A 27,615-nucleotide genomic window follows, 5' to 3' on the forward strand; every position below is an offset into this window, starting at 1 on the left:
AAGGCTACTATCGTGGATTAAGAATGAGGGAGAATAACAGAGCAGAGAATAGGGAACCTTATATCTTACTAATAGTTACAAATGGAAGTTAAATTAGCAACATAATAAACTAGGCAATTTACATTTCCACTGACATAAATGCTACAACAATCAAGGATAAAAAAAATTGAAAAAAATGTTTAGAAATGCCAGAGGCAGAAGGAGCAGCATTAAAGAAATTGATACTTAGACTAAGAAGAACAATTCCAGCACTGATGGAATGATGGAAATATTGCATCATGATATGCAATTGTTCTAGTTCAGTTCAGTGGGTGGTCTTTTTTTGGCTTTGTAATAATTTCACTGCCTCAGAAACAGAGATCCTGGTGGGAGTGAGATACGTGTTGCAATGCCTGGTTTCATGCCCGTGGTTATTTTTCCTGGGTCATATTGAATGTTCCATATAAAACTGAATACTGCTCACACCTACTGCCCACATGTTCCAATTTCCAGCAGGGACGCATGGACAGCAAACCCAGTGTGAATCCTCAATGACTCCTCCAGTCGAGGAGAAATGAGCTCAATTAAAACAACTCCTCTACTCTCTAGCTGCCAATAACTGGCCTACACCTTGGAGTGCCTTAGAGGATAGCTGGATATATGGTATACATCACAAGTCATGTTTTGGAGGCAGCAACAGTTCCACCTTCTGGGAAGGTGATTCATGGATGTAATGAGCAAATCCCACTTTTATACTTTCAGAGTTAAGAATAAGAATATAACCACTGAAAAGATAATAAATTACAAAAATCAAGACATTATTGCATTCCATGTTTTGATAACAAAGCTAAGAATTCTCTCAATGTTACAATAATGAAATCTGTCTTTTTTTCATTTCTTAATTAGAAGTGAGTTTTGATGGTAGGACCAGACTTATTGCCTAAATCTAAGTGGTCTATAGATGGTAGGGGCAAGCTGCCTTCTTGAACTGTTGCAGGATTTTGATATTGTGGCGCTGAAGGAATAGTGGTATATTTTTAAGTCAGGATGGCAAGTGGCTTGGAGAGGATCTGACATTTGTTGTTGTTTTGATGTATCTACAGCTCCTGTCCTTCTATATGGTAATGGAGGTTGTAGTGCTATCGAGAGATCTTTGGTGAATTTATAAAGATGTTGCTTGTAGATGGGATATATTGCTACTACTGAATGTCAGTGGTGAAGGAAGTGGACATGAATGTGGTGTCAATCAAGTGAGCTGCTTTGTCCTGGATGGTGCCAAGCTTCTGGCCTGTTATTGGAGCTGCACCCATCCAGACAAGTGGGGGTATTCTATCACAGGCTTTACTTGTGCCTTACAGTTGGTGGGTAGACGTTGGGGAGACAATAATGAAATATCAACGATTTTTTTTGAGAAGAATGACCAAAATTTACTTCCAATGAACACCTAATTAGCTAAAAGTCTGGATTTACAATTTATTACCTGTAAATTTAACATTGCATAAAAAATATAGCTTTCATTGACTTCAATGAATACGAGAATTGGGCTGTTTTGTAATGGATGGCAAGGTTTGAAAAACCCAGTTTCAAAGCAGGAATTGGTCATCCAAATCAGAGACATCTCTACCCTCTTGATTGCAGTGTGGAGCTGGAGGATCACGCAGGCTAGGCATCATCAGAGCAGCAGGAAAGTTGACGTTTTGGGTCAGGACCCTTCTGCGAAAATGTGACGGGGGAAGGGAGCTCCAAAATACATAGAGAGGGGAGGGATGCAGCTGGGGTAGGTGGGTGGTGGGCGTGTGGAATGTACTGCCGGCAGTGGTAGTGGAGTCAGATACTTTAGAGACTTTTAAGCGGCTCTTGGATAGTCACATGGCGATAGTAAAATGGAGGGTATGCAGCGTTGTTTGATCTTAGTAGGATAATAGGTCAACACAACATCATGGGCCGAAGGGCCTGTACTATGCTGTACTGTTTTATGTTATATGTTCTATGACCAATGATATTCCTTAAGTATCAGTGCTAGGTCCTTTGATGGTTATGATAAATATAAATTATTTGGATGAAAATGCATGCGGTCTGTTTCGAAAGTTTTCAGACATGCAAATTAGTGGAGTAATGGACAGCTACGAAGGTGATCAAAGAATACAGCAGGATGTAGGTTGATTGGAAAGTTAGATGGATAAATGGCAGGTGGAGTTAAATCTAGACAATTGTGAGGTTGTCATTCTGGGAGGTCAAATGCAAGACGAAAGTATTCAGTAAAAGACAGAATCCTAAACATCATTGATATATAGAGGGATTTTGGGTGCATGTCCACAGCTCCCTGAAAATGGCAACCCATGTGAATAAGGTGATAAAGAAGGCATACAGCATTCTTACCTTCATCAGTCAGGGCATTGAGTATAAAAGTATAAAAGTTGGCAAACCATGTTGCAGTTGTATAGAACTTTAGGGTGGCCACATCTGGAGTATTGTGCGCAGTTCTGGTCAAAACCCTATAGGAAGCATGTGAAGGCTTTAGAAAGGATGCAAAAGAGGTTTATCAGGATATAAACAGGATTGGAAGTTATTAGCTATGTGGAGAGGTTGGACAAACTTGAGTTGTTCTTCCTGGTGTGTCGGAAGCTGAGGAATGATCTGATCGAAGTATATAAAATTATGAGAGCCATGGTTACAATGGATTGTCAGAGGCTTTTTTCCCAGGATGGAAATGTCAAATACTAGGGGACACAGGTTTAAGGTGAGGGGGATAAGTTCAGTGGAGATGTGCGAGGAAAGCTTCTATACACTGGGTCGTAGGTGCCTGGAATGTGCTGCCAGAGAAAGTGGTAGAAGCAGAGACAACAGCAATGCTTAAAAAATACTTAGAAACGTGAAAAAGCAAGCATTGGAGAGGCAAATGCAGGCAGGTGAGATTAGTTTAGAGTGGCATCATGATCGGCACAGACATCATGGGCCAAGGGCTGTTCATGTGCTTTACTGCTCTGTATTCTATTTGTTTCGCCTTGTCTTTTCAGTGATGGATGTTAATTTTCAGCTTTCATTCACACCAGCTGCTGGGCCATGACTACCACCTGCTGGCGAAGAGCTTAAAAGGCTGTTTTGATTTCATATCCAAAATTCCATTTTCAAGAAAAAGTCAAGTACAAAATTCACAAAACAGATCACCAACTTAGTTCCAAAGCGTTCATTCTACTACACTATCAAGAATTAACATCTCTGTTTTGCTTAAGTGAGCAAATACAAAATGACCTCAAACAAGAATAATTCAGAAATTCAAAAATCACAATTTATTTTCTGTTACTTCAGTATTATTAATAAAATTAATTCCTTATATTGATGGGTGCTGTATATAGAGATGGATAAATTGTAATTTATTAAAATTGTGAGGGTGATGAATGCCAAGCTGCCAAGCATTTTACAGCTTGAAGTAGGGGAGATTTTAACTTTCAGTCCTCATCCACATTAACCTCTCCACAGAATCAATCAAGAAGTGTCAGCTGATAGGCAACCAGGGCTGGAATTCAAGAAGCTGGGTGATCTTGCCAGAAATTCAATGAAATAGTCCCTAGAATTCAGGTGAGAAGTTAGTGGAGAAAGAGTGAGAGAAAAAGTGAAAGGACAACCTGGGGCAGAGATGGCCCTGTTGGGCGCAAAGGGACTATCTTTCTGCACCTCTCAAGTTCTGTTGCCAGGTTAGCTTGAAGTTAAAATTGCAGTTAGGCTGTAATGAAATAATTATCAATTGTCTGCAAATCTACAATGTTTTTTGACAGGTCTCCCACTCGCATGCTCAAAGTACCACTGAAATCATAATTTAGGAAAAAAATTTAAAGTCACCCATTTCATAGAATCCCTACAGTGTGTAAACAGGACCTTTGACCCAACAAGTCTATGTTGGCCCTCGGGGCATTCCTCCCAGACCTATAACCCACTGAATTCACTTATCCCTGAATGCGACAGGCAATTTAGTATGGGCAATCCACCCAGCTTGCACATCTTTGGACTGTGGGACGAAACCTACACAGACACAGGGAGAACATATAAACTCCACATACACAGTTGCCTGAGGGTGGAATTGAACCCAGGTCTCTGGTGATGGAAGGTAGCGGTGCTAACCACTGAGCCACCATGCTGCCCAATTAAATCAGAAAGTTCTGGAGAAACTTGACAGATCTGGCAGCTTCTGTGGTGAAAGAAACAGAGGTAACATTTCAAGTTCGATTTGACTTTGTTTCAGAACTGATGCTGCCCAATCTGCTGAGTTTCTCCAACATTTTACATGTTAACTTCAGATTTTTCCAGCATACACAGTTTTTTGCTTTTTATCGACCAATGTAACAGCCTGCCATCCAGCTTTCAGTGGACAAGCAGGATTGAAATTAACTGAGTTCTGAGATCATTCCCAATCAGATGTAGATACTCAATCACAGTTCTATACTTGTGCTACAAGTAAATCACTCAACATGTTTGAAGAGTGTCAATTTCACACAGAAATGTGACACCCCCAAATGAAATCCTTACATTTGCTTTGTAGCCCTATCATATCGAAGACATAAATAAACATCAACACAAATCTTTATAGAATCATAGAATTATGGAGCAGAGGTGGAGGACATTCAGACAGTTGTGCTTGTGCTGAATTGTTAGTAAACCTGTTCTTTCCCCGTAATCTTCTCAATAGTCCCTTCAAGGTCAAAAATCACATTACACTAAGTTATAGTCCAACAGGTTTATTTGAAAGCACAAACTTTCACAGTGTAGCACCTTCATCAGGTGAAGTAATTTGTTGAAATGGTACCAGGAATCAGGGATATCAGTTATGTGGAGAAACTCAGAGAATTGGTGTTATTCTCTTTAAAACCAAGAAAGGCCATCTTCACAGAGGTTTTCCAAATTGTGACATATTTTGATCAGATAGATAATGAAATATTACCAGTGAAATAAGGACTTGTAAGCAGAGTGCATAGATTTAGGAAATTGGAAAAAGAATCAGTAGGAGTTATTGGAGGAGATATTATTTTGCACAGTAACTTGGTATGATCAATGATTTCATCTCTGCAAAGAGAGGAAGCAGATTCAACATTCAAATCCTTGAAGGGACTGTGATATGGAGGTGCTGGTGTTGGACTGGGTTGGACAAGGTCAAGGACAAGGTCGGACAAATATTTGCTATCTTTTATACAGGGCAGTACCCGGAATTGAAAATGCTATTCTAACTGAAGCCTACCTAGTATTCCATAAGTTTAGAATAACTTCCTTACTTTTGCATTCTATCACAATATTAAGAAAGACAAAGATCCCATATAAGACCATGAGGCCTTAAGAAATAGGGATGGGGTAGGCCATTTGGTCCCTCAAGCCTGCTCTCCCATTCAGCAGGTTCAAGCTGCTCCAACATTCTTCATTTTCACTTCCCTGCAATTTCCCCATAATTCTTGATTTCCCTCTTGATCAAGAATCTATCTATCTCAGTCTTAAATATACACAACAGCTCTCTGTTGCAAAGTCTTCCAAAAACCTCTGAGAGAACAAATTCTTCCTTCGGTCAGTGTTAAATTGGCACTGCTTTACTCTGAGACTATGCCATCTGGTCCTGGATTTTCCCATGAGAGGAAACATCCTCTCAGCAGTTACACTGTCAAGTCTTAGGAATTCTTATATTTTCATTCTTATAAACTCCAGTGTGAAGAGCCCCAACTGTTTCGCCTTCTATTTGTTTCAATGAGATCAAGTCAGTGAATAGAGTCCCAACCTGTTTAGTCTTTGGTCACTAAACATTCCCTCTAAACCAGGGATGATACTCATCAACCTTGCCTGAGCCACCTATAATGAAAGGACCTTTCATAGTGGCTCAGTGGTTAGCACTGCTGCCTCAATGTGCCAGGGACCTGGGTTTGATCCCACCTTCAGACAACTGTCTATGTAGAGTTTACACATTCTCCCCGCGTCTGCATGGGTTTCCTCCCACAGTCCAAAGATGTGCAGGGCAGGTGGATTGGCCATGTTAAATTGCCTGTGGTGTTCAGGGATTAGATTAGGTGTGTTATTGGCGATGGGGATGGGGATGGGTCTGGGTAGGATGTTCTGAGGGTTACCATGGACTTGTTGGGCTGAAGGCCTGTTTCCACCCTCTAGGGACTCGACATTTTTAAAAAATCATTCACAGTACTCCAGATGTAGTCTCACCAGCCCTTTGTACATTTCAATAAGATTTTTATACTCCAATCCACTTCTCTCGAAATAAGGGCCAACATTCCATCAGCGTTCCTGATTACCTGCTGTATCTGTCTGCTGGTTTTTCATTTTGTGCACAAATAACCTCAGGCCTTTTTGTGTTGCAGCTTTCTGCATCTTTTCTGCAATTAAATAATATTCCCTGCTTTTGTTCTCGCTTTTCTGCAGTTAAATAATATTCTGTACTTTTGTTCTCACTTTCAAAATGAGCAACTTCACATTTTATTGCAATATACTCCCTTTGCTGACTTTTTGCCCACTTACCTAACATAGTGATATATCTCTGTACAACTGTTTCTAAGCAACTTGCCCTTCCAACTTTTTTTGTGTTGTTTGCAAATTTGGCTACAGTATATTTGCTGTCTTCTGCCAAATCATTAACATACATTGTAACAGTTGCAGTCCCATCATTAACCCCTGTGGGAACCAATGGTTATAGTTTGCTATTCTGGAATGAAACTCCTTACCTCCATTTTCTGTTTCCTGCACATGAGCCAACTCACTACCCACACCAATATACCATCTCCAAAACCATGGAGTCATAGCTCATGATCTCACCTTTCATGAGATACCTTGTCAAATACCTTCTTGAAGTCCAAATACAACACATCCACTAGTTCATCTCTAGCTACACTGGTTGAGCTTTCTTTAATGTCTCTAGAGTCAGAAACTCTAATGAATTAGTCAGCATGATTTCCCTTCCATAAATCCGTGCAGATTCTGCTTGATTAGATTATGAACTTCCGAATATTCCACAATAATTTGCTTAATAATTAGCTCCAACATTATCCAGCAATAGATGCTAAGCTAACTGGTCCTTAGTTATTCAGTTTTTGCCTCCCTCTCTTTCTGAATAGGGTGCCACATTGGCAATTTTCCACTCATCCAGTACTCCTCTAGAATCCAAGGCTTTTTGGAAAGCTACAACCAATGCTTTCACTGTCTCTGGAACAGCTTATTTTAGGATGTAGAATGTAAGCCATTAGGGCTGGGGCCTCGTCAGCCTTCAGTCCCATTAGTTTGTCTGATACTACTTCTCTAGTGATGGTGATAGGGCTTAATTCCTTTCTCGTATATGCCATTTAAAAAGTTTTCAACATGTCCTGGTGCCTTCTTTTTATTTTGTATGTGTACGTCTAGGTCTCTAATTTTCTGCACCTCCTTTAAAATTGTGGCATTTAGCTTTATTTCACTTTTTCCTGTTAACAAAACAAAAGAAAACGGAAGGTGACATTGTAAACTAATTACAGATAGGTGTTGCATCTGCATTTGAAAAAGAATAACACATTCTTAGGGACTTTCCATTGTTACTGGCAGGCAACAATCTTTAATTGCTATTTTAAAAGAGTAGTGACAACAGCAACAGGACCATTTCTCAGCAGTGCAGAACTATAGTCAAATGTACTCAGTATTTGAAAAGAGACATTGGGGTGAATTTTACTTGTCTGTGCCTGTGGCTGTGGCTCAAACCCTAACCCTGCTCCCAACTTTAACAAGAATACAAATTTGCACTATATTTGAAATGCTGTCTTGCTATTTGAGCAATGCAATGCAGTCCATGTTATTTTATAATGGTATGCCCCTGGACTCAAGAGGCCTTGAAGAATGGACACTTACTACCCATTCGTAAAATAGCTTGTTTCTTTCCCCTTCCTGCCTCCTTTTATTGGTTGCTCGCATCTTTGAGGACCAAGAAAGGAAGAAGTTGAAAACAATTGTCATAGGTGGGTGCATTTTAATCAAATATCACGGGATTTTTAAGAGTAAAGTTTTGCAATTATATAATGTTTATCACACGATCTGGATATCACAAAGTGCTGCATTGCCTGTATGGTGCTACTGGAGACTTTTGCAGAATTACATGGATTTGCAGCGTAGAAATGTGCTCTGTTAGTCTATGCTGGTTTTTATGCTCCACATAAGACATCAACCACTTTATTTCGTCTAATTCCATAACCCCAGCAGACACTGGTGCTATAATAAACCGGATGGGCTGAGTGCTGCATATGAAATAATGCAATACAAAAACATTAAAGAAGCTTGATACCAACTGCTATGCACAGTGACAGCAGTGTGTATCAACTACAAGATGCACTCTAGCAACTCACCATGGCTCTTTCATCTTCTAAACCCATGACATCTATTACCTGGGATGACAAGAGCAACAGCATGGGCATACCACAACTTGCATTTCCCCTCCTAGTCTCACACGTCCTGACTTGGAACTATATTACCATTCCTTTATTGCTGCTGGATTAAAAACGTGGCACTCCTTTCCTAACGGCACTGCAATGTACTCTGTACTAGATGGACTATAACAGTTTAAGAAAACTGCTCACTACCTATCTCCCAAGGGAAATTAAGGATGGGCAAACATGCTGACTTATCCAGCAACAGTCATACCCCACGAAAGAATAATATTGAAAATTAGCATGGACCATGTCTGCTGCTCATTGTCTGCAGTTCTCGCTCTCTTGCTCAGATACTCCTCCTCACAGAAGCCCTTGAGTGGCTACCCCTACCACATCTCCCTGCAATTACTCTCACGTAAAAGTGCCATGTCCAAGATGGCTCTCAAGTAGCATGCCGTCCTGTGCCCCTAATTGCCACACCAATTGATCCTGGTGCCAGAGGGGTGGTGTCTAGATTATCAAACCAAGCCTCTTGGTGGCTAGTTCAGTCTTCTAATCCTTTCACAATCATATCCATTTGCCAGAACAGATGGGATGGGTGACAAAGAGTATAAACAGGACTGAATAGTCAGAAGAATGTGATGTTGAATTGGGGGATGAAGTGGGAGAGAAAAGAATATCGCTTGAGCTGAGGGGCGGAGGTTGGAAAAGAGGCAAAGAAGAATGACACATTGATTTGAGGGATATGAGAGAGAAAGTGCCAGGGACAATGTTGAGCAGGCAACCTCTGTAAAAAGATACAAATTTGGATGCAGGATGGTTCATGTAAGATGCCACACTGTGTCTATATAAACTGGGGCAGTAAATTAAATATGGAGAGTTACTTTGAGGCATTTTATTGGTGTGGTTACGATCTGTTTATTTTGCCAACTGTTAGAAAGACTTAACTATACAGCTATAGTCAGGCACTGCAAAATGAATGGAAAATTGATGTTACCCAAATTTTCCCATTTTTCTGGTTCCAAAGCTGATGTTATATCACTATTGCTGACATTAATCAATGCAAGCTTTACCCTATTTTGTCATTAATATGGTTAGCGCAAGAATCCAATAATGTTATGTTCCAGTATTTAATGTCGCAAATGAACTATCATTGAACAATTTTCCAATCAATTTGCTGCCATCATAATGGGGACCTCAGTTAAAACTGGGACATTTCCTGGAAACAGCATGAAAGAGGAAGAGAATCCTCTAATAATCATAAGTGCTCTGGAAAATGATTAAGTTAAAATGAAAGTTTGAATTTAACATCTACACATGAACTGTGAAGCAGAGAAACATCAGGACAGGAGAGAAAAATACAAAATACAAGATACAAAGTCTGTAACCCATTCTAACTTGTCAGTTCAAATATTGAAAGTGGCTTTGAAATATAATTCTTGATTTTTGTTTTGATGTCTGGGATGTTCTAAAAAGCTTTACATTTTTTAATTAGTATTGAAGGGTAGACTGGTATAAACGTCAATGCTGAGCTTCCTGTTTTTGGTAAAAGGTGAAAAAACATCAAGAAACCACAAACATGTCTACTCATGGTAATAAAATCTATATACCACACAACTGCCCACTAAATAGACATAAATAACTTCACCCTACTGCTAAAATTCCTGAATGCGGCTGTTAACGAGAGTTAATCAAGAGTTTATATCAATGTGTTCCTTTGTTGGTTGGAAAATATTACCAAGAGCAGATAAATAGAATTCCTGTGGGTGTCTGTCCAGGAAACAGTTTGTACATGGTGACCTGCTCAGTAGAGCTGAACCACACCCTATGCTGCTGTGTTTCAGTGTGTAGGTATAACAGGTCCACTACATTGTTTAGTTCTCAGATTATGAGTGCTGAATGCTCTGCAGTGTTTTTGTAGACCTCTTTCTTTTAGCATGTACCATGATTCCTTGCTGGTATAAAGCACATAAGAATTGCAAATGCAAGGCCCAGGTAGATTTCCGTCTCCCAACCTTTCAGCTGCGTAAGGCAGTAGTAGTGGGCTTGTTGACTAATTATTGTGGTAAAATCAGGTCCACACTCAATTGAGTGAACATTATGAGGCTTTACAAAACATAACTAAATTCAAGGGTTGGTATGAGAGAACATTTTGTGGAACCCTATAGACTCTACTCGCAGTTCCATGTGACCTGACATAATTATGACATAGCTCCTTATGCACATGCTCAGGAACTATTCTAAAAGTAAGGTTATACTTAGCCCCTTACTCCACTATCAAAGCATTCAGTTTCTATCATTTATCTTGACAACAGATCCTGAAAGGGTGTGAGAAGTTCCAATGGTAGACAATTTGGGAAATTATAATGGATGAAATCTTAACCCAATTAACATATATCAACATGTGCAGATATAAAATTTTTTGCTGGATGTCCAATGTCATCTGAGATATAGTAGGGACTGCTGATTCTGAAGTCTGAGATAACAAGGTGTAGGGCTGGATGAACACAGCAGGCCAGGCAGCATCAGAGGAGCAGGAAAGCTGACGTTTCGGGTCTGGACCTTTGTTTCTGAAGAAGGGCCCAGACCCGAAACATCGGCTTTCCTGCTCCTCTGATGCTGCCTGGCCTCCAGAGCCATCTGTTCATATTGAGCAAGATATATTTCCCACTTACCTGGTTACTTAAATATTGTATACCCAAGGTATTATTTTCTGAAAGTCAATCTAACTTGTGTCTGAATAAATCAATTCATACTGCTTCCACACCACCCAGCATGTCTATTCCATGGATTAGCTATTCACTAACTGTTTCTAAGAAGTGAAATGAAAGCAGGCAGACCATCCAGCATTGATGTAGGCACCACGAACAACAACAGCGAAACATCCCTGTTGAGGCTACAAAGTCCTTGTGAAGAATATTTAGAGACTCATGCCTAAATCAGGGCAGCTGTTTCAAAGATGAACCAAGATGTAAATCTAATATACTCATGGAATTATATTTTACAAACAATGGCGCAGATACAACCATGAACATGCCGGGTTTGTCCTGTTGCACCAGCAGGACAGACTCACCGGAGGTGGCATCACAGACATTTATGGTGTGATTGAGTTTCCTGGGTCACTTTTGTTACCTTTTTCTAATTTACAGGATGTATCTTTCTCAAATCTTAGACCACTTTCCAGTTTCCACATAGAAGTGAGCCAGAGTCTCAGTCACTTCTTTTCCAATTTCTGTCAGAGTTCTTAGATACATTTCCTGAGATTTATTTACCTTCAGTTTACACGGCTGTTTGGTGACTATGCTGGTTGCCATACAGACAGGAGGCACAAAGGTCATTCAACGATCAACTACATGGCCACAATTTGAGTTGTGACAGAACATTGGTCTGCAATAAACTATAGACTTCTGTACAGTTTACCTGTCTCTCCTCAATTAACACTGAGGCAGAAAATTTATTTTGTACTTGTGCAATTGCTGTGCCCTCAGCTGATTTCAATTTTATTGCCCCTCCTCATTTTTTATTATCTTCTCCTCCACATGTAGTTAAATGTACTTAAATTCTAGCACCATAATCAATTTAATATTTTTATTTCTGAATTTAATGTTCTTTTTACATAATAGGATTTACACATTTGGGTTGACTCTGGCTTAATTCAGAACCATTTTCCTTCGTTGTTTTTTTTTTGACCCTTCTTAGGAGCTGCTTGCTATTCCAAATCCATCAACCATAACTACCTTTAAAGTTGGTATCTTTAATTAGTATATATTAGCCCATTATATTTATAATCACCTTCTGGAAGCAACTCTATAGATTTTTCACCACCCTATTTCCGGGCCTCATAAACAATATTTCTCAAACTTTTAAAGTTAATTCTCATGATGTTTGACAATTTTTTGGGGGGCCTTGTAGACTTGAATATTTGCAGCATGAAAGAACATTCAGCCCACAGGCCATAAACTAGACCAATTTAACTCATCAATTTCCCCTGTCCTCTACCCTGCCCTTTTCATTTGCCATAGGGTCCTTTTCAATTTTTTTTGAAAGCCATAATTGATTGGCCTCCACTGCCAATTTAGGCAGTGTACTGCAGATCATAATCTCTTGATCTGTAAAATGTTTTTGCTCACATTGCTATTGGCAACCTGATGACCTTGAATGGTCAGTGACACAATGGTTAGGACTGTTGCCTCACAGTACTAGGGACTTGGGTACAATTCCAGCCTTGGGTAACCATCTGTGAGGAGTTTGCACATTGTCCCTGTGCCTAGGTGGGTTTTCTCTGGGGACTCCAGTTTCCTCCCACAGTCCAGAGGTGTGTGGGTTGGATGGATTGGCCATGCTAAACTGCCCTGTTGTATGCAGGGTAGGTGAGTTGCTATAGGTGGTGAGGATTTAAAGGGAAGGGGAGTGGCTTGCTCTTCAGATGTTCAATGTGGACTTGATGGGCCAAATGGCTACATAGCAGGACACCCCAGCCAGAGCTTCTCTGTTTCACCAATTCCTTTTCCTTTTTTTTGTCTTTTCTACAACTGTTCTCCCCCTACCCCACAGCTTCTTAAACTTACCTGGAATGAATGCAAAGTAGAAGCGAATGCAAGTCCAGTCCATTGCAGGAGGCAAGTCAGAGACCATGCCAGCACAGGAGGTGAATCCCAGAGGCAAGCCATGGGCCAGAGCCCAGAGCAGGAGGCAGTCCGAGCCTAGGCTGGTCTTGGAGATGAGTCTTGGTAGCAAGTTATGGGTGGGAAACCAGAGCAGGAGTCAGTCCAAGCCTAGGCCAATTTGGGAGATGAGTTCCTGAATGCAAATCATGGGTCATAGCTTGGCACAGGGGGCAGTCCAAGCCCTGGCCAGTCTGGGAGGTGTGTCCTGGAGGCAATTCCTGGAGGCAAGTCCTGGACATGTGTCCCAGGCTGGAGGCCACTGTGTGAAGGCAGCGAGGTGTCGTGTTCTGGCAGGCACAGACTCAATGAGAAAGACTATAACTTGAGTACTTTTTAAAGTTTTTCTTATTCTTGTTCTGGAGACTAATGCAAGCACTTTTTAAAACTATGTATTCCAATGCTAGACCTTTTTCTAACTCTTTCAATTCTGTAACAAACACTTGAAGTATCTATGCCTAGGTACCATGTATCTAAGATGGTACCAAAGTAGTGACATTACAAACTTTTGACTATACTCATTTGAGGGCATGTAACATAAAGACCCTATGATTGAATCAGTGCCATTTTTCTTGAACCATCTGTCAATTCAAGCTGTTTGTGTCTTCTGGATCTCTCACAATTTGGAACAAATCTCTGATTAATTTCCGCTTCTCGAAGGAGAACAATTTCAGGTTTTCCATAACCCAAAACTGAAGTCCTTCATATTTGTGGCAATTCTCACACATTTTTCTATATCCTCTTAAAAGGCTTTGTACTTTTCCAAAATTTTGTCCAGAATTGGTATGTAGGTCAGAATTATGTCCAGAATTGGAATCAATACTCCAGTTAAAGCCAAACCAATGTTTTCCATAACTTCTGTCTTTAGAATTGCATGTTTTGTTTTCTATTGCCTTCCCTGTACTTCCCAAAATTTCATAGGCTCATGGCATCATATAGCATGGTAATAAACCCTTTGGTCCAACCCATCTATGACAATCAAGTTGAAGCAGTGAGGCTTTGTGTTCTGAAGCCCAGCAGACATGGATTTGGTGGAAAAGGACCATAACTTGAGGACTTTGAAGATGCTTTTTAATCTCATTCTGGACTTTTAAATTCTGTGTTCCCATGCTTTTTTCACTATTCCAAGTCTGTAACAACACTCAAAGCATCCATACCCAGGTACTCTGTACTTAAGATGGAGCCAAGAGGCGACATTACAAATTTTTCACTGCACTCATTCGAGTGCACATGACAATAAAGGCTATTCAATTCCACTTGGCTGCATTTGGGCCATATCCCTCTAAACTGTTCCTATTCATAAACCAGTTCAAATATCTTTTAAATGTTATAACTGTACATGCATATACCACTTCCTCTGGCAGTTCATTCTACATATGAACCACCCTCTGCATAAAAACATTCAACGTCCAGGTCCCTTTTAAATATTTCTCCTCTCAGCTGAAAAATATCCCCCACCGCAGGGAAAAGACCTTTGCTATTCACATCATCTATGCATCTCTCAATTTTATAAACTACTATAAAGTCACGCCTCAACTTCCTGCACTCCAATAAAAAAAATGTCATTGCCTATCCAGCCTCTCCTTTATAACTCAAACCCTTGATGGAATCATAGAATCCCCGAAGCGTGAAAGCAAACAATTTGACCCATTGATTCCACATTGACCCTTTGAAAAGCATCCAACCCAGACCCACCACACTGCCCCCATCCCTGGATTTCTCATAGCTAATCCACCTAGCCTGCACATCCCTGGAGACTAGTGGAAATTTAGCATGGCCATTCCACCTAACTTGCGCATCTTTGGACTATGGGAGGAAACTGGAGCATCCAGAGGAAACCCATGCAGACATAGGGAGAATGTGCAAAGTACACACAGTCAGTCACCTGAGGGTGGAATTGAACCCAGATTCCTGGTGCCTTGAGGCGGCAGTGCTGACCACTGAGCTACTATGCTGCCCTTCTAGTCCTGGCAACATCTTGGTAAATCTTTTCTGAACACTCTTCAATTTAATGCTATCTTCCAACGGCAGGACAACCAGAACTGTACATAATACTCCAAAAGTGGCCTCAACAATGTCTCGTACAAAGTCAAACTAATGTCCCAACTCCTACATTTAATAGTCTGAATAATGAAAGTAAGCGAGCTGAACACCTTCTTAATCACCCTGTCTACCTGTCAAGCAACTTTCAACTATGTCCCTCATACTTGTCCACTTAAAATTTCACCTGTCACATGTTCAGCCATTCCACCAGACCACTTTTAAAGAATACCATTATCCTACTCATAGTTCAAAATTTTATGTTAACAACAAATTTTGAAATTATGATCTGTGCACCCGAGTCTTAGCATCTATCCCTCTAAGCCTGAAACTGCAGCTTCAAGACCCACACCAGGGTTTGTACACAAAATCAGATACATCATAATAACATAGACAGGCAGGTTGAGTATGAACTGGCAAACTTTTCTAACATTGGAAGGTGGTAAAAGCGAGAAACTTTCATGTTCAGCCATCTTACAAAAAGAAATTGGAACCTTTCCCATCTCTATCCATAGCTCCAGGTAACAACATTCATGTAAAAATGTATGTGTATGTTGCCAACCCCAGTTTCCTGGCAATTGGATGGCTTGCATGGATCAAATTGGCACAAGGTTTGAACTCTGTTCTGGCCAGAGTGGATTTGGAATTGACTCTGTGCCTCATTTGTGGTAAAGTCATGGTATTGAGTGTCAGTACTGCCTTCAGGCTGAGAAACTAAGAAATGAAGCACACATCGATGTCTATGCTATTAATCGACAACAAGAAAAGCAATAGTTCTATTTTGCTATTTACTTTCCTCCATCCAGCAAAGGGCCATTCACCAGAACCTGGGTGGCATAGTGGCTCAGTGGTTAGCACTGCTGCCTCACAGCGCCAGGGACCTTGGTTTGATCTCACCCTTGGGCAACTGTTTGTGTGGAGTTTGCACATTCTCCCTGTGTCTGCGTGGGTTTCCTCCAGGTGTTCCAGTTTCATCTCACAGTCCTAAGATGTGCTGGATGGGTGAATTGGCTATGCTAAATTGCCTGTAGTATTCAAGGGATGCCTAGACTAAGTGGGGTTAAAGGGGAATGGATCTGGGGGGGAATGCTCTGATGGTCGGTGTGGGCTTGTTGGGCCGAAGGGCCTGTTTCCAAACTCTAGGGAATCTATGATTCTATGACCTCTGCTCTGTCAGTCAACCATTGATAACTCCATTAAGAAACCCACATCAGCCACTTTGCTCTCACTGACAGTCTATTCTTTCATGACAAAACTCAGTCAAGTTGGTTAAACACTTTTTTTCCTGATGAAGAGTCTAGGCCCGAAACGTCAATATTTGTGCTCCCAAGATGCTGCTTGGTCTGCTGTGTTCATCCAGCTTCACACTTTGTTATCTTGGATTCTTCAGCGTCTGCTTTTCCCATTATCTCTGATCTTTGTTAAACACTATTTGCCTTTTAGAAATACACACTAACTTTCCTTAATCAATGCATAATTCTTAAAATCTCTGTTAATATTGTCTCAGATTATTGTTTCTAAAATATTTCTCACCTCTAAGAGTAAACCAACAAGTCAGTAGTGCAAGTTACCATCAACAGATGAGTAGAGAGCCAGAAGACTCTGACTTAAGGTGACTATTAAAAGAATCAAAGGCAACAGAAGGAAAAGAATGATTTACACAGTGAGGATCTGACAGTTGGTAGAGGCTTTCAATCATGGCTTTCAAAGGGAAATTGGATAGGCACCTAAAGGAAAAAGGATTGCAGAGCTACAGGATAAGGGTTTGTGAGTCAGATTGGCGGAGTTGCTGGCAGGGCCATGCCTTTGTGTGCTGTATTCATTCTACAATTCTATGATATTACTACGTCAATTTTTTCTGTATGAAATTTCATCTGTCACCATTTGCCAAATCATCTATTTCTTCTTAAAGTCTATCTAACAGAGACTCTAAATCATAAAATTGTTACTTGTATCATGACTAAGATAGAAACTCCCTATTTTGGGTCAAGTATTCCATTTACTATACCAAATCAGCTAGCCATCAGAAAAACACAAGGAAACCACAGGAGGTACTTGATGGATTCAGCTTGCTGCTTACTCTAAGTACACTTCATCTCAGACATGGGGTGACAACATCTCAGGCCAAAAACTCTTGGTCACCAGCCACTCACACCATTTATCCATAGACATTGACATCCAGCATCTACCAGCCTATTACGACTATCAAAGCACTTCTCTGGTATATTTGCAGGCAGCTTAGGAAGCACAGACTTGCGTTGTAAGGCAATCAGCAACTAGCAGCGAAAGGCTGAAGCAAGAATACTTTGCGCACAGGGGCAGGCGCCCAGCTCATAGATTGGGCCAGACTGTACCTCAGGCCCATTCACAATTCTTAGAATTCACGTACTTATTTCCTAACTGGATGTTAATGCATCTGTGCCTTGTCTTGTCATGTTATGCCATGCCTGTTAGCACATTGGCACTTCAGCCAGAGCTGAAAAAGCAAAACAACTCAAATAAACTATAGAGTGGAGCTGGAGGAACACAGCAGGTCAGGCAGCATTAGAGGAGCAGGAAAGTTGATGTTTTAGGTTGGGACCTATCTTCAGATATGGTGGTGGCGGGGGAGGTGGGAAGGAGCTCAAAAATAAATAGAGAGAGGAGAAGTAGAGCTTGCAAAGGTAGGTGGGATGGTGATAGGTGAGTACAGGTAGGGAGTGGTTGGGATTGGTCAGTGAGGTGGGAGGACCAGACATGTGGAAGAGAAGATGGGCAGGTTGTGTCTGGTCAAGGATTTGGGGATGAGAGATAATGAGAACTGCAGATACTGGAGAATCCGAGATAACAAAGTGTGGAGCTGGATGAACACAGCACGTCAAGCAGCATCTTAGGAGCACAAAAACTGACGTTTTGTGCCTAGACCCTTCATCAGAAAAGGGGCATGGGGAGAGGATTCTGAAATAAATAGGGAGAGAGGGGGAGGTGGACCAAAGATGGATAGAGGAGAAGATAGGTGAAGAGGAGAGTATGGGTAGGGAGGTAGGGAGGGGGTAGGTCAGTCTGGGGAGGACGGACAGGTTAAGAGGGCGGGATGAAGTTAGTAGGTAGGAAATGGAGGTGCGGCTTGAGGTGGGAGGAGGGGATAGGTGAGAGGAAGAACAGGTTAGGCAGACAGGGATGAGCTGGGTTGGTTTGTCCCTGCCTCCCTAACCTGTCCTTCCTCCCACCTATCCCCTCCTCCCACCTCAAGCCCCACCCCCATCTCCTACCTACTAACCTCATCCTGCCCCCTTGACGTGTCCGTCCTCCCCGGACTGACCTATCCCCTCCCTACCTCCCTACCCATACTCTCCTCTTCACCTATCTTCTCCTCTATCCATCTTTGGTCCACCTCTCCCTCTCTCCCGATTTATTTCAGAATCGTCTCCCTGTGCCCCTTTTCTGATGAAAGGCCTAGGCCCGAAACGTCAGCTTTTGTGCTCCTAAAATGCTGCTTGACCAGGGATGAGAGGCAGGGTTGGTCATGGAATGAGGCCCGGGGTGGGGAGATTTTGAAACTGCTAAAATCTACATTTAGGCCATCGGGCTGTAGGCTCCTGAGGCAGAATATGAGGTGCTGCTCCTTCAGTTTACGGGTGGTGTCAAGGTGAGAGTGGAGGAGGCCCAGGATGGACATGTCACCCAGGGAGTGCGAGGGAGAGTTGAAATGGTTTGCGAGCGGAAGGTGTTGCTGTTTGTCACAAGCAGAATGCAGGTTCTCCGCAAAACAGTCTCCAAGCCTCCGCTTGGCCTCACCAATATAGAAGATACTACCTCAGGTGCAGCAGATACAAGAGACCACATTCATGGACGTGCAGGTGAACCTCTGTCTGATGTAAAAGGTTTGTTTGGTGCCTTGGATGGAAGTGATGGGAGGATGTGGCTATCCCCTCCTCCCATCTCAACCGCACCTCCATTTCCTACCCACTAACCTCATCCTGCCCCCTTAACCTGTCCGTCCTCCCCAGACTGACTATCCCCTCCCCACCTCCGCACCTATACTCTCCTCTCCACCTATCTTTTCCTATATCCATCTGTGGTCCACCTCCCCCTCTCTCCCTATTTATTTTAGAACCCTTTCCCCATGCCGCTTTTCTGATGAAGGGTCTAGGCCCGAAATGTCAGCTTTTGTAGTCCTAAGATGCTGCTTGGTCTGTTGTATTCATCCAGCTCTACACTTTGTTATCTGGGATTCTGCAGCAGCTGCAGTTCCCATTATCTCTGTTCAGCCCATTGGCTTTACCTTTTGGTGCACTGCATCAGATTTCTGTTCATGCTCATTTCAAGAAGTTGTGGATTCGAACCTTACTCCAAAGCCTTGGCCACATCATCCAGAGCGGTACTCCACACAGTTGGGACAGGCAAAATCAATGTCCAGGGGATTTGGGGGAATGGGAGCAGGTTTCTGAGGAGGAGGAGGATTGGGGCATTGAGGACGATGAAGCTGATGTTATCCATGACATAACTCAGGTGAGACAGGCACTATAAGCTAGAGTAAACTCAATAACATTTGTTTCCCTTGAACTGAATTGGGTGCAGCTCACAATTGTCTTTACTCTTTGGGCATGATACCAAAATCTGACAGTCCTAAGAAAGGTGGAAATATTCAATTGAGATTATACCTAACCTTGTTGCTAGCCTTGAATGTTACAGTCCCATGGCACCATTCAAAAAGAAATGAATCTCCTGGTGTCCTAGTCAAAATTCAGTCTTCAAGTCTTGTCTTACTGCTATTTGTTTACCTCTAGGGGTTAGAATAATGAGACATAATCTCATCAAAAATTTACAAAATTACAAACTATGTATGTTTGAGATAAGGATGCATTTCTTCTTTGAAAGGGCAGTGAATCATTTGAAGCCTCTACCTCAAAGTATTGTGGAAGTTAGATTACTAAGTATTTTCAAAGCAGAAATCGATAGATTTCTATACAGCTAATAGCACAGAAGGATTTTGAGTTAGCGGCATTGGGGTAGATGATCATCCATGATCTAGAATAGCAAAGCAGCATTACAGTGCAGAATGGCCTACTCTTTCTCCAAAGTTCCTACATTTGTGGAATCTTGATGTGTGCAAATTGGTTGTTGTATTTTTCTACCTTTCAATAGTAACTATACATTGTAAGCACTTCAATAGCTGCAAAGCATTTTGATAATGCCAGGGTCATAAAAGGCAACATAAAAATGTTGAAAAAAGGTATCTTTTTGTCAGTTGCATTGGCATCACCTACTAACATCCACATTTCATCAAGACTTTTAAAATTATGAATATGGTTATTAATGTTTTAATGACTAGATAATGATGTTTCGTGATATTGATTGAAAAATAGATATTCAAGTATTAGGCAAATGGAGATTGACTGCTGATATCCAAGGTGCAGAGATTTCCTAGGGCATGAGTTTCAACAGTTTTGTGTGCAGGTATTGAATTCTGTATATAGTTTTGCCTCCTTATTTGGAAGTGGTTCAGAGATGGTTTTCCAGATTGACAGTTGTGTTGTTTTATGAGGAAAGATTAGCCAGGGCAGGTTTGTTTTCACTCAAGTGCAATGAATGGGGGGTGATTTGTTTGAATTTTATCAATTCAATGAATGATCTTGACAAAGCAGATGTGGAAAAAATGTTGACACTTGTGGGTAAATCCAGAACCAAGGCACATGCTATTGTAAAATTATGGATTATTCTTTCAGGGCAAAGACAAGAGGATTTTTTTCTCTCAGAGGGTGCACAAATTTGGAACTCTCTGCCTCAGAAGGTAGAGGAGGTGAAGTCATTTTTTTTAAAACTGGAAATGGATTCTTGTTTGATTCGGGGCTCAAAGGCTGTCATGAATAGACCCAGAATGTGAAATTCTGAAAACAAACAGATCAATCAGAATCTTATTAAATATTAGAGCAGTTAGATGGGCTACGTGGCCTATTTTGGCTCCTAATTTGTATGCTCAGATGGCCAGTACATTCGGGATAGCACATGTGCTCTTCTTCAAAATAGTGATGTAACATTTTTACATTCACCTGAATGAGTAGTTTGGGATTCAGTTCAACATCTTATTTGAAAAATAGCAACCAGCTCTCTCCATACTGCATTGTCAACCTTAGATTTTGTGCACTGAAGTGTTGGAATAGGACATGAACCCAGGCCCTTAGGATCCAAAGGCAACAGTTTAACTGTTCATGTGACGTTGAAGCTTTAACTACTTTTTAGTATTTTCATCTCAAGCAATAGTTGATTTCCTTTCAGAGCCTGTGGGAAAGGCAAATAACCAATATCATCTGTGGAGTTGCTGAGGCCTGATTTATTGTGCATGCCGATGATATTAATATCAATATGGTTCCAGGTAAAATTACTGGCAAAATGTTTTTTTTCACATTACAAAATAACAGCTTATTAATAGTAATTTGATCCTTTGATAAGTCACCTGTCAATTGTCAAAAGCTTGCATCAAGTCGAGATATTACACAATGCTTCTTTTTGAGGTCAGGCCATTATCCATCAGAGCCCCTCATCAGATCAAGGGACTAACAAAATTCCACCAACATGCTTCCTATCCTACCAGGGGGCCAAACATCCTTGCTGCACAGCCATCAAGGATGCATACCACTCCATAACCCTCTGCACTTTGGTAAATCAGATCGCTATGCTATATTCCTCCTCCCAGTTTACCAGCAGAAGTTCAAACATGAGGACCCAGCACAGGAAGTGGTACAGTGCTGGTCTCAGACAGCAGAAGAATTTCTGCAGGACTGCTTGGATTCGATGGGCTGGTCCATATTCAAGAACTCAGTGGACAACCTAGATGGGTAAGTGACAGCCTTCATCAGCGGGTGCATAGATGACTGCATGCCAAAGGAGACAATCTGTATGTTCCCTAACCAGAAACATAGATGAACTGGGAAATCCATTGCCTACCAGGTATACGACGTTCAGTCTGATGACACAGACCTTTACAAGAAATCCAGATGTGACCTCCATAAGGCCATTAGGGATGCCAAGAGGCAATACCAGGCCAGGTTAGAGACGGACACCTGCTACCTGTGGCAATGCCTACATGACATAACGGAATGCAAAATGAAGCAGAACAGAATAGCAGACAAAAACTCATCACTCCTGATACACTCAATGTTTTTATGTTTGTTTCGAGAAGAATGTCAGTGGAACAGTATCACCTTATCAACAGCCCCAAGCGCACCTGTTCCCTCAGCCACCACTGCAGACAGATTGACCTTCTTAAGAGTGAACCCAAAGAAAGTGGCCGGCCCAGATGGAGTCTCTGGGCGAGCACTCAGATCCTGTGCAGACAAGCTGGCAGGAGTACTCACTGATATCTTTACCCTTTCTATTCCACAGGCTGAAGCCCCCACCTGCTTCAAGAGGATCACCATCATCCTGGTATCATAGAAAACAAATGCAACATGCCTCAATGGCTACCACCTTGTGTAGACATCCACAATTATGAAGTGCTTTGAGAGGCTAGTCATGGCCGACCTCAATTCTGGCCTCCCAGCCTGCCTTGATACCTTGCAATTTACCTACTCGAGCAGTAGTCCAGGGCAGATACTATCTCCCTAGCCCTTCATTCGTCCCTGGAACATCTGGATAATAAGGATACTAATGACAAGCTCCTACTCGTTGACGACAGTACTATAATCCCAACCAAACTAATCTCTAAACTCTGAGACCTAGATCTTGGTTTTGTCCTCCGAGGCTGGATCCTTAGCTTTCTAACCCATAGACCACAATCAGTGAAGACAGATAAGAGCACTCCTTCCATGATAACCCTCATCACCGGTGCCCCACAAGGATGCATACTCAGCCCCTTACTGCACTCCCTGTACACCCATGACTGTGTGGCCAAATTTCATCCAAACACATGTACAAGTTCATGAATGACACTACAATTGTAGGCAGGATATCCAATAATGACAAGACAGAATACAGGAAGGATTAGATTAGATTAGATTCCCTGCAGTGTGGGAACAGGCCCGTCAGCCCAACAAGTCCACACCGTCCCCTGCAGCATCCCACCCAGACCCATCTCCCTGTGACCCACACACCCCTGAACACTACGGGCAATGTAGCATGGCCAATCCACCTAGCCTGCACATCTTTGGACTGTGGGAGGAAACCGGAGCACCCGGAGGAAGCCCACGCAGACCCGGGGAGAATGTGCAAACTCTGCACAGACAGTCGCCCAAAGCTGGAATCAAACCCGGGTCCCTGGCGCTGTGAGGCTGCAGTGCTAAGCACTGAGCCACAGTGCCACCCTAAAGGAGATAGTATGCTTGGTGTCATCGTGCAAAGATACCAAGCTTTCCCTCAATGTCAGCAAAACTAAACATTGATCATTGACTACAGGAACAAAGGAGAAAGACATGCCCCAATCCACATCAATGGAGCTGAAGTGGAGAGGGTCGAAGGCGTTAAGTTCTTGGGAGTGACTATAACCAGTAATCTGTCCTGGGCCACTCATATAGATGCTACAGTCAAGAAGGCACAACAACGCCTCTTCTCTTTCAAGAAGCTAAGGAAATTCAGCATGCCCGTTAGGACCCTCACTAACTTTTACAGATTTACCATAGAAAACATCCTGTCTGGGTGCATCGTGGCCTGGTATGGCAACTTCCAGGACCGGAAGAAATCACAGATAGTTGCAAACACAGCCAAGGCCATCACACAAGCCAACTTCCCATCCATTGACTCCATCTAGATTCCTTAATGCTGTGGAGAAGCAGCCAACATTATCGGCGATCCTACCCACCCCCAGCTACAATCTCTTCCAACCTCTTCCTTTAGGCAGAAGACACAAAAGTTTAAACACATATACCAAAAGGCTCATGAACAGCTTCTTCCCTGCTGTTATTAGACTACTGAATGGACCTCTCAGATTTCAAATCTAATGTTGATTTTGCTTTCATGTACCTCCTGTGCACCGTAACTCTGCATGCCTCACCCCGTTAAATCATACTATGATCTGTATGTTGTTGTACATTATGATCTACCAATACTACACACAAAACAAAACTTTTCACTGTTCTTAATACATGGGATAAAAATAAATCAAATCAAATTAAATCCAAGCCTCAGGAACCTATTAAGAAAACAAACTTTGCTCCTGCATAACACATGTAAGGAAAAATTTAAGAGCATAACAGGAGCTCGATGAAATTTTACAGTCCATCAAGGCAGTCCCACCATTCAATATGATCATGATTGAGCTTTGGTTTCAACTTCACTTTCCCACTTGCTCATAATGCCCCTCAAATGTCCAAGAGACAAAACTCCAGCTTATCTCTTCTTTAACTACTTTCAACATATTTACAATCCTCAAATGTAGAAAATTCCAAAGATTTGCAACATTTTACGGTCTCAGTCTAGTACCTAGCTGTTGCTGATATCACTATGAATGGGTGCTCAACTAAATTTAAGACATTTCATGTATTATGAGACATGAACTGTCCAAAGAATCAAGGAGGTTCAGGCAAAAGAACCATGGTTAAAAAAGTCTTAAGATAGCTATCTGCCTTTTTAATCACAGCATAGATACAAAGGAGGAAATCCTCCAGATTATTAACATATGTACAAAATGAGGGCCAAAATCTGTGATCTGTGTAATTTAACGCAGCTCTGTTTCATAGTCCAATGTAGACCTGGGTAACAGTGGTGAGATGCATTTATTAATTGGTTGAGCTGGTGCACTCAAATTCGCTGGAATTGTGTTCCAACCTGCACATTTCAGATCATCACAAGAAGGCCTTGTATTAAGATGCGCTGAATTTACTCAGGGATGATGGTCAAGACTATTATATTAAAAATACCACATTTTGAAATAAATAAATGTTCACCTGTATTAATAAAACTGCACCAGGTTAGTCTTCTCAAATACTTCAAGTGTTTTAAGAGAAAATTGGTAAATTATTTATTGTAGAACATTGACCAATTGCACAGAAATATTTTGCTTTAATGATGTAAATATCCTTGAGAAGACATCAATGCATTTGTATGCACCTTATACCTGATTGCCATGTGTACAACTGGATGGAACCTCCTTGGTCATACTTGACCTCCATAATCTGATTCAGTGCTGACCAAATTTTGGCTTTCCAAGGGGGTCTCCTATTTCTTCAAAGTATACTAGAGTTGTATCATGCACTGAGGTAAAATTAATTTATAGTAATAGAAAACTTGGTTCTTGGTTTCTCACAAACTATGCTGAAGATCTTTCTCTGCCTTGTCTGTGTCGTTAATTCTATGATGACTGGATCCTTGTGCTCACACTGTAGCTTCCTCTCTAGCCTTGAGCAGATATCATGCTTCCTGTCATGGGACAGAGGCAATACAACCTTCAGGTCTCTCATTCTTAGCCACAGAGGACAGTGTCAATCACCGTCTCAAAGATCCATAGAAAATTGAAAAGAAAATGACACTGTTCACTCAATATTCACCCCATTATCTGGATCATAGTGTTAAATAATGGTGAGAGAATGCCACAACTAAAGGAGTGGCCTCTTAAAAACAGCTGGAGTCTCAGCCACCTGCATTCCAAATTAATGGCTAACAGAAACAGAGAATAATGTATCCAAATTTGATGATGATACAAAGCCATGAGAAGGATGCAACAGGGCTGAAAGGAAATATAGATAGATATGGAGAAAGGGATACAAAGTGAAAATAAAATGGAATCTGAGAAATTGTGAAGTAATACACTTTGATTATAAGAATGGGGAGGTCATGTTAGATGTGTACAGAATATTGCTTAGGCCACAGTTGGTCATCATAATACAGAAAGGATGTGATTGCAATGGAGGGCGTTATCTGAATCTAGCAGTTCAGCAGTGAAAAGAGGCTGGATAAGCTCAGGTTGTTTTCTTCGGAGGAGAGAAGGTTGAGGGAGGTTCTGATTGATCGTATTCTGATACATCACAGCTTGATATGAATGGTGGAATTTGAATTCAATAAATATCTGCAATTAAGAGTCTAATGATGACATGAATCCATTGTCAATTGTCAGAAAACCTACCTGGTTCACTAATGCCCTTTAGGGAAGGAAATTGTCATCCATACCTGGCCTGGCCTACATGTAACTCCAGACCCACAGTAATGTGGTTGACCCTGAACTGTCCTCTGGGCAATTAGGGATAGACAATAAATGTTGCCTAGCCAGTGACACCCCTCATTGCCTCATTCATTTGGAATGAATTAAAAAAGACACTGCTCTGCCCAAGGCCATTACAGAGTTGTGAACGTAGCCCAGTCCATCAGGTAAATCAGCCTTCCATCCATTGTAAGGTAATAAAGTATGAAGCTGGATGAACACAGCAGGCCAAGCAGCATCTCAGGAGCACAAAAGCTGACATTTCGGGCATAGACCCTTCATCAGAGAGGGGGATGGGGAGAGGGTTCTGGAATAAATAGGGAGAGAGGGGGAGGCGGACCGAAGATGGAGAGAAAAGAAGATAGGTGGAGAGGAGAGTATAGGTGGGGAAGTAGGGAGGGGATAGGTCAGTCCAGGGAAGACAGACAGGTCAAGGAGGTGGGATGAGGTTAGTAGGTAGGAAACTGGAGGTGCGGCTTGAGGTGGGAGGAAGGGATGGGTGAGAGGAAGAACAGGTTAGGGAGGCAGAGACAGGCTGGGCTGGTTTTGGGATGCAGTGGGTGGAGGGGATGAGCTGGGTTGGTTGTGTGATGCAGTGGGGGGAGGGGATGAACTGGACTGGTTTTGGGATGCGTTGGGGGAAGGGGAGATTTGAAGCTGGTGAAGTCCACATTGATACCATTGGACTGCCGGGTTCCCAAGCGGAATATGAGTTGCTGTTATTGCAACCTTCAGGTGGCATCATTGTGGCACTGCAGGAGGCCCATGATGGACATGTCATCTAAAGAATGGGAGGGGGAGTTAAAATGGTTCGTGACTGGGAGGTGCAGTTGTTTATTGCAAACCGAGTGGAGGCTTGGGGACCGCTTTGCAGAACGAAGCCTCTTCCATCCATTGACTCTTTCTATACTTCCCACTGCCTCAAGAATGGAGCCAACATAATGAAAAACCCTTCTCACACCAGTTATGCCCTTTTCCATGCTCTTCTGCCAGGCAGAAGATGCACAAGTTTGCAAACAAATACCAACTGACTTAAGAATAGCTTCTTCCCCGTTGTTATCAGACTAGTGAATCGATCTCTCATATATTAAAGTTGATCTTTCTCTGCACCTTCTCTGTAGCTGTAATACTATATTTTGCATTCTGTTCTATTACCCTGGTGTACGTATCTAATTGTGATTTGCATGCAAAACAATACTTTTCACTGTATCTCAGTACGTGTGACAATAATAAATCAAATCAAATCAAATTTATTATACTCAATAGTGGATCAAGCTTGGGGGGTGCATGGGCTAATTCTGCTTCTTTTCTTAAGTTCACATGTCTTGTCTGTCTGTTTGCATGTGGGTTGGTTTAGCTCAGTTGGCTGGACAGCTAGCTATTGATGCCAAGGGCAGGGATTTGATTCCAACACCACCGTGGAGGATTTCACTTCTTAATCTCTCTCCACACT

General features: G+C 41.8%; 1 protein-coding gene across 2 annotated transcripts in view; it reads right to left on the bottom strand.

Annotated features, from left to right (window-relative positions):
- LOC125457615 (uncharacterized) overlaps positions 1–27,615 on the bottom strand; it is a 267,233-nt gene that overhangs the window by 222,227 nt on the left and 17,391 nt on the right. The gene's annotated exons all lie outside the window — the stretch shown is intronic.

The sequence above is a fragment of the Stegostoma tigrinum genome, chromosome 1 (genome assembly GCF_030684315.1).
Source record: "Stegostoma tigrinum isolate sSteTig4 chromosome 1, sSteTig4.hap1, whole genome shotgun sequence".
NCBI lineage: Eukaryota > Metazoa > Chordata > Chondrichthyes > Orectolobiformes > Stegostomatidae > Stegostoma > Stegostoma tigrinum.